Raw genomic sequence first — 8608 nt, forward strand, 5'->3', positions numbered from 1 at the left:
AGTGCTGGGTAAAGTATAACTGGTGTAGGAGACAGGCAGAAATTGAGCTCCAAAACTTGTGTTCTGAGAACTGGAGTGGTTTGACACTGCTGTGTTTGCCTTAGGACAGGAACTTCTGTCCTGAAGAGAATTCCCACCCATACTCTGGCTTTTGCAATGAATAGTTTTGGCTCATTCGTACAAACCTGCCCTCCTCAGGGGTTTGAGGTGCTGTGCCAGGCTGGGCCAGGCCAGCTCTGATGTGGTGACACACTTCCTCCTGTGATGGAGAGAAAAATCCCCTCGGGGGAGGAATGGGGGGCACAGCTGGAGGCGCTGAGGTTTTAACCAGCGCTGCAGGCGCTGCGAGAATTCCCCTCATGCAAATCCGGGCTCTGCTGGGACTTGCTGTCCCCTGGGATGTGCTGTGCCACCTCTCTGCCTCGGCTTCCAAGCGTGTCTGATGAGTTTGTAGGGCTGGTGTTAGGTTATCTTCAATCTTCAGCCTGATTTGGAGTTGCCAGTTAAAAGGTGATTCCTTGCAGCTGGTTAAGAAGCTTCTGAGAAGTTGGGCTGTTTGGCTGAAGATGAGCCCCAGCACTGGTTTGACACCGAGGGTTTCCTCCCATGCTGTGTTACATCCTCAGTGCCATGGTCACTCAACACAGGCTTCCAGAAGAGCTCAGGTTTGTTTTCTTGGCACAGTGGGATTGGTAACCCCAAAATGGGAGATAAGGGTGATGACGGAAGGCAGCCTGAGCAAAAGTGGTCTCTGACGTGGCAGTGGTGGACATCTCTTTTCGTAGAAATGAAAATTATTTTACCATTTTTATATAAACTGTACTAAAAATCAAGACTGAGAGGAATCAAAATAATAATTTTTTAAGTTTTGCTGGAAAAAAAAGAAGTTTGCTTGATTTTGGAGCTGCCAAAGAAAGAGGTTTCAGCTTTTGCTCTATTTTGATTACTACAGTCAGTCTAGGTATTGATTTTAATACCTGCAAGAATGATCAGAGCTGAAAAATAATTATTGCCAGAGAGCCAAGAATCCCCTTTTATCTTTGATAGCAGAGTTCAGATGTGTGTTGCAGGTCTCTGTGGAGAGGTTCTCCTTGAGCTGCATTGCTTTCTTTGGGTACCTGCAGCCGTGCTGATCCACTCCAGAAAGCTTGGCAGGCCTTCCCTGTAAACTAACTGGAGCAAATTTGTTTATTGGTGTCAAGGGAAAGGTGCATTAGTGCTGCTTCAGGTGGTAGGCAGCAGGTGTGAGAGACATGGATTCAGGAGCTCTGGGAATGGGAATAGTATTTCAGGCAAAGTCATCACCACAGCCCAGCAGAGGGGATTGAAATATTTAATTGTTGTTCCTTTCCTGGCTTCGAAGAGGTAGGATTGATCCAGAGCTGAGTTCAGAGGGATAAATACCCCAGGACAGTTACTGCTGAATTACCAGGCTGTACATTTGGTAGCCTGAAAGGAGACTTTTATTTTATTTTTTTTTGGGGGGGGGGGGGGGAGGGGATCTGGAATGATCCCTGTCAGAGCCAGAATGAAGGTCCAAGTTTTCAGGGACACAGAATGTGGAAGGGCAGCTTGGTTTTTCTGCATGAAATAATATCCCTCCCCCTTTTCTCAGGTAATCTGCTCTTCCCTCTGTCTGTGGAAGTAGCTCTGTGTTTTAGCTGTAAATAGCCTGGGTAACCATCCTGCTTGGAATAGGGTCAGAAATCCCCCTGGTGATGCCAAACCTTTCAGGTGGGGAACTCGGGGGCTGTACCAGCCCTGCCCCACTGAGAGCCCAGACCTCCTGTGCTGCCCCAGCTGCTTCCCAGGGGAAGCACTGTCTGTTCTGAGCTGTTTGGGAGCCCTTTGGAAAGAGAAGGGACAGGGACAGATGGATGAACTCTGGGCTGGGCTAATGGTCCCTGAGGGAAGATGCCCTCCATCTGCCTTATAAAATCAGTACTAAGGTGGATTTCTGGACCATCTTGTTGAAACTTGGATGGAAGGGAAACGATTTTCTGTGTCCACATCAGCAGTTCTTGGAGCACTTACCTTAAATGTGGTGCTGCTGTGTGAGCTGACTCGACCCTGGCTGTGGAACTGATACTGAGCAGGCACCCCCCCCTCAGCCCAGCAGTCATTTCCCTTCAGTCGAAGGTACAACCTGACTGACTGTGAATGAAGCTGGGTGTGATACAACCTGGAAGTGACCACCTTTTGACCCAGCTTTGCTGTTCTGATGCTGGGTTGCAGTCGTCAGAGTAACCACTCTGCTCTTAAGCGGCTCATTGTCTCCCTGCTCCGTGTTTGCCGGGGTCTGGCTCTTGGGGGCTTCAAACTGCCTTTCCCGAGGGTGCTTTTAGTGCCTCCGACGGTGTGACACAGTTCGTGTCCCTGGATAACTCGGCTGCCTGTTCAAATGCAACTGACTGAAGTCTCTACAGCTGCCACCAGAAGTTTTAATCTTCCAGGCATGATTCTACATGCCAGTGCTTTTATTTGCCTGCAAGTGCAGAGTTGTGTGGACTTGATTTTTCAAAAGCTCTCGCAAATGTTTTAATCCTTTCATTACTACTATTTGATCAGGCCTCATCTGAACGTGCCTTACTGCCTTGCAAATGCTAAATTCCTCTGTAATTCCTTTAATCTTTATTTCCTCAGTTTATTCCCTCATTGTTGGATCTTTAAAGTAATAGAATCCACGAGTATAGGGCAGCTCAACAGAGATCTGATTCCAGCAGAGGGCTGTGATCTGGCCTTTGTTAGATGGTGACTCACAGGAATCGAGTGATCTAGAGGTGAAAAGCTATTTGCTTCTACTTAAACCTTTCTCTTGTGATGACTTCAAGAGGCTTTGGAATTTCAAGATGCTTTCTCCCTCTTCCCCCCTTCCCCCTCTTGCTTAGACAACCACAGCACCTTTCCTTTGAGTTTCCCAGCACCCTGCCCACAAAGGAATTATTTCATGTGCAGCCTGTGTGATGTGCACAGCACAGAGGTTCCTCTTGCCCCTGTTGTTTAAACCTGGATGGCATTTGTGCCACTGTGGAAAAGCTTTCCTTGGACCCCTTCCTTGGAAAACAGTCACATTACGTGGACTGGGGCTTTGCCTCTCATTTCCCGGTGATTCAGCAGCTGTACTCCAGGCAACGAGTGAAATAGTTCCTTTAACATAAGCTGGTAACAAAAGAGTTCCTCGATGAAAGTTTGGTGTGGTTGGACATAAACCAGGAGTCACTTTTGGAAGTGTTTAAGGCACAGTTACAGGAAGTCACCCCAAAAAATTACCCATGTCAAGACAGGATAGAGAAAGCATATGGTATCTGCAGTCAGAGAGGCAGGTGTGCCTGTGAGTCAAAATACCTGTAATACTATAAAAATAACAAGGTATTATTCACCAAAGCATCAGATTTACTATAGCAGGGATCTCAAAAGAAATCAGTACATTCTCATTGCAATTGTAGCATCCTTTGTTAGGAGGAATTTTCGATAGTAAGTGCTAATAGTTCTAAAGTAGCTGGTTACAATCCAGAGCGGGAAATCCGGAGCCTACTTTTAAAGCTGGTTTGAGAGGCTGTGTCCGTAGTGAAGGTGGATTGCCCTGGGCAGGGCTTTCTGCAAACAGATTGGCACCCAGCTCGTTAAGCTTAATTACTGCAATTCACAGCACTATTTCTGCCTTGTTTTCTCCTGATACGAACATTGGCAGTGTTGCCCTAGAAATGGGGGACAGATTATTTTCCCTGGAATATCGGAGTGACCATTAACTTTCCTTTCTCCCTACTTTTATTTCGGGTAAAATACAGCCAGTGTTCGTGTTCCACCGTGAATTGTTACAGCTGGCTGTTCTCGCAGCTGCTCTGCTTCGGGTTTGCTTCGTGCTGTGTGAGCAGGACCCCTGTCCGTCCTGCCCGTGCTGTGTGAGCACAGCTCCAGGAGCCAGTACCAGATCTCATGATAAATGAATATTTTCTACTTAATTAGGCCTCGGTGAATGTGCAGAGCCAGGGTCTATTCCCGAGAATTAACAGTGGATGCTCAAAAAACTTTTGTAAGCAGACACACGGCTTGAAACACACGAGTGAGAATTAAATACAAATTAATGGGAGGATTACCTTTAAATAGCAAACTACCCTCTGGAAAGAGGTGAAGTTTAGAGCCTGGAGAGTATCAGCCTCATGGGAAAGACAGGCTCTTCCTTTTCCATTGAGACTGGGATTTTAGCTAGAGGTTTGGATTGCTGCACCACAGAAAAAATGATTTTATCTCCTCAATTCAAGATTAATCAATTATTTGAATTCTTCAAAACCCCAGGAGCAAAACCAAATCCCTCTCTGTATTTCTTCTTAGTCAGTATTTTCCAGTGGTACGGATTCATTTGCATTTCTCTGTGCTTTAAAACTAATTTCCCCTGTGTTCTACTCTATTTTTATCTGTTCAATATTAACCCAGCAAAAGTCTGTAGAATCAGGTGTGAGAGTAAACAACTTCACATTTTCAGTATTGGTTACAAAGGCAGTTATTACTATTGGAGAGCAACTTCAGTCTGAGATGCTGATTCTACCCCCCTCTTGCCTCTTATACCAGTCAATCCCCTCAAGTATTATTTCCTGTTCTTGAGCAATAAGATGAATTTCTGCCTTGTTCTTGTTCCACAGACATCCTCTGCCAGCAGCCTGCCCCTGTGACCTGCCAGAACTCCACTGAACTGAAGACTTTTTTTCCTGTGGACTATGCAGGTACCAAGTATCCAAATAATTAAGCTTTGATAACCAAAAGGTTTCTAGGAAAGGTGCCTGGGATTATTCTCAGCTGTTTGTACTTTGGGACATTATGACTGTATTTCATCTCAGGTCTTTGCCTGGCAGCTCTGAGGGAAGGCAAAGATTACTGATCCTGTTGTAGCTCTGTGGAGATGGAATGTTTATTCTGGGATTAGATCACAGGAGTTTGCACTTAGGTGATGAGCTTCCAAAACCAGTGAAGACAATGTAAAAAAGCTCACTTTGGTTTACCCTCATGTTTTCAAATTTAAAATGATCAGAGGGTTGACAAGTGCTCTAGTGCAGCCTGTTAAACCTGCCAGTCATGTGCCAACACTGCCAGCTCCACAAATGCTCAGACTGTAGAGGACATGAAGTCAATGGCAAAATTTTAAAATTCAATAAACTGCACGTGGCTGAAGCTTCCAGCACACTCTTTACACTCCTTATTACACAGGGGTATTGTTTTACAAGCTGCTGTGCAATACAACTTGAATGATATGAATAAACTTTCTGGACCTTCGGTACTTTCTGGACCTTTGGATGTCCAATTGTGGAATGCAGATGTGACTTAGCCAGGACCAGGAGTAGCACAGTTCATCTCTGTGCCATTCTTAATGTTTTTAATTCAAAAGAGGCCTAGGGAAACAAAAACCCCTCAGTTCTCTGAATAAGGAACAGACAGAGGAGGGGATGTACCTTTCCAGTGATTGGCTTTGCATCCAGTACAATACAGAGAAATGGAAAAAAATGCCTGTTTTAAAAATGCCTGTGGAAAAGCTCAAGATGGAGAACCCACTGCAAAGTCTGTAAAGGGGAAAAAAAAAAGCCAAGCTTATGGTGAAAGTAAAGCTGCATGGCTGTAACCATGGAGACCAAAGCTCTTCTGATGCAGAAATAAATGAACACAACCTTTTCATATTTATTAGTGGGACTGATGATGAAAGATAAAGTCAAATTAAAATATAAAGCAATAGAGACAGAGCAGGTTGCTGCCTCTGCCCCTGCAATGCAGGTTATTGTAATGGATCATTACAAATGAGCTGGGGTTACAGAGAGGCAAATTAGTTATGAAAGGAACAAAACACTCTTAGTTATACCAACCTGTTTATCCAAATATCAACTTCTTTATTACAAAACTGGAGACAGTACACACAACATGTTCCTGAAATCTTTTGGTTCTGATAGAAATGGAAATAATACCATAGCATTGTATGAGATGTGTGTACTACACAAAGGGAAACTTCCCTGTAGCTGTGCTAGTGAATATTTGACACCTGCTAATTTCTTGGTAGCAAGAATGACAGAGTTTTCCTATAAAAATACAGGGTGAATATTCAGGTTTGTCTTGAAAATACGTGTCAAAGGGTCAAGTGAGTTGTTGCTACAGAACTGTTACTGCAGGACAGGGGATGGCAGCAGGAAACGTCGCTGGAGCTTTCGGGAAGATTTGGAGCTCATGTAATAAACCTTTGGTGCAGATCTTTGATGTGATGTTGTGGGAATGTTTTGATTGAGCAGAAATCCCAGGGCAGGGAAAGGATTAAGGTTAAGGGTGGCTTTGGTGTGTGATGGACTGGACAGAGAACTGGGACTTTAGGAAAGCTGCCTGTCTGTCCCTGCTGGGAAATCCCTGTTCATTTTGGGGGAGAGCTGAGTGGCTGTGCCCAAGGGTGGAGGGGAGGGGATGGAAGGAGAGGAGCACTGACAGGGGAAGCAAGGAAAGTGTCCCTGTGGCACCAGGGTAGGTCTGTGTGTGAACAGGGCTTCACCAGCACGGCTCTGGCTGTGACACCCCGACACAGAAGCACCACAGCAGCTGCTGTGCCTGTCTGGGGCTGCCCTCAGCACCCTGGGGGTGACAGGGCACAGCAGCTCCTGCCTCCTGCTGCCCAGAGCTGGCACGTGTCCAAAAACGATGTCTGTGCCAAAAACTGCTGCTCAGTCTCAGCTGCTCCACCCTGCAGATCCCAGAGTGGATTTAAAACAGAAAACTCACTTCACTTTTCTTCAATTCCAGTGAAGTGGCTGAAACAAAGAAGGGTCTTAATGGTCTTTGTGCTGCTGTGCTCCCAAAGCCCAGGCAGCCTCCTGGTTCTGAGCTCCCACTGGACACGGGGAATGTCAGTGGCAGCTTGAGCTGCTCCCCTGTGAGCATAGCAGGAGGGGACCAGAGATCTGCTACAGAACTTTGTAATGGCTGTAAAACTTGGGTAACTTCCAGCTCATAAAGTTATAATGGTGTGACATTACACATGGTGTTAATTTACACAAATTGGGGTTAAGGTTCTCCCAGTTTTATTGGGCTCTTTACCTCTTCTGCTTTTTGACTTCCTCAAAAGTGTGGTTAGCCTCAAATCTGAGGGGAATCCGAGCCCAGCCTCAAATCCACATTTGAAGAGTAACTGGTTTGAAATAGTGGAAAGTTTATGGCAAAACTTAAAATAAACACCCTCCATCCTTCTTGATATTCTGGTAAGAGACTGGTTTTGTGCAAGACCTTTAATTTAATCACTATATAAAATGCTATTTCCTGGAATTTTCTGGCAAATGAAGTGCTCCTAGAGAGTTTATATTTCAGTTTTAGTATTCACTGACTACACCCAGGAGTTCAGAATATTTAACTTATAGCTACAGAGCTCACTAATACTAAATTTACCTTGCCAGATATTGAGACAAATCTGGTGCAGGTTGATAAAAGGATACAAAATTGCTTCTGCCATTGCTTGATAGATAAAGGCTGCTGTACTTTGGGTTCAAGTGTTTTACAAACACATTTGTAAAATCCCTTAAAGCCAAGACGAAGGACACAGAATAAATTCTGAAATGTCTCAATCTTCAGCCAGCAGCTGCCTGCAACACAGTGGGAGGAAGGAACACAACCAAGTTTTCTTAGAAAGGACTCAGCTTTTCCAGGACTCCCTGCCTGGAGCTACTGGGATACAGATCAAGCCACTGACAGCTCTAAGTGGTTGTTAACAAACTCTCACCTGATTTACTGAAGTCATTCTCCATGAAATAGTTTGGAAAACCTGCTCACAAAACAAGTTGAGGTTCAAGTTTTCTTTTAAAGCAGAGAAACACAAGGAGCTCTTTTGCTGATGTAAATGCCAAAGTGTTTTTCCTGTATTGTTCTTGAAACATCTACCCCTGGAGTTCAGAACTGGGAGCCGGCCAGTCCAACTTCCACTCCTCTGAGGTAAAAAAGCACAACAAGAGTTGTGTCCCTTCTGTGAGGGGGAAAAGGACAGGACACATCTAAATCATCTCCACCTCCAGGTACCTGTTCTCAGTCATCACACACAGAGTTAGTCCAACAAATCCCAGAAATGCTCATTGCAGTGTCAGCAGCACGTGGAGCAGAGTCTCAGCTTTGGCTCCCAGGGCCAAGTACAGTTAAACCCACCTGACTGCTCCAGATCTCTGGGAAATGGTTTTGCTGCTTGAAGTGTTGGAAAACACAGAATTATTCCCTGCTTTACAACACCAGTGAGAACTGCACAGGTCAGTTTAGTTCTTGTTAAGTATCAAACACTAGGAACTGGGATTTATGAGTCCCACTCATTGCTCTGATGAAGAACAGTTTTGTTGTCATCACAATTAGACTGCCCTCAGTAAACCCTCAGCTTGCCTTGCTCAGCTGCCTGTTCCCTGCACATGTTCACAGTGCAGGACTGGCTTGGCCAAACCAATCCCAACGTTGAATAACCTGATTTTTAGTTTTCCTGCTATCCAAATTACTTTTCCTTCCAAGCCAAGCCCAGCCTGTGCTCCTCCCTGTGGGAGTGGTCAGTCTTCCAGCACCACTGCTCTGCTGTCCCTCAGGCCACAGTGCTCCAGACACAGCTCTGGGGAGGATTTTT

Source organism: Corapipo altera, unplaced genomic scaffold (genome assembly GCF_003945725.1).
Source record: "Corapipo altera isolate COAL_440 unplaced genomic scaffold, ASM394572v1 64, whole genome shotgun sequence".
NCBI lineage: Eukaryota > Metazoa > Chordata > Aves > Passeriformes > Pipridae > Corapipo > Corapipo altera.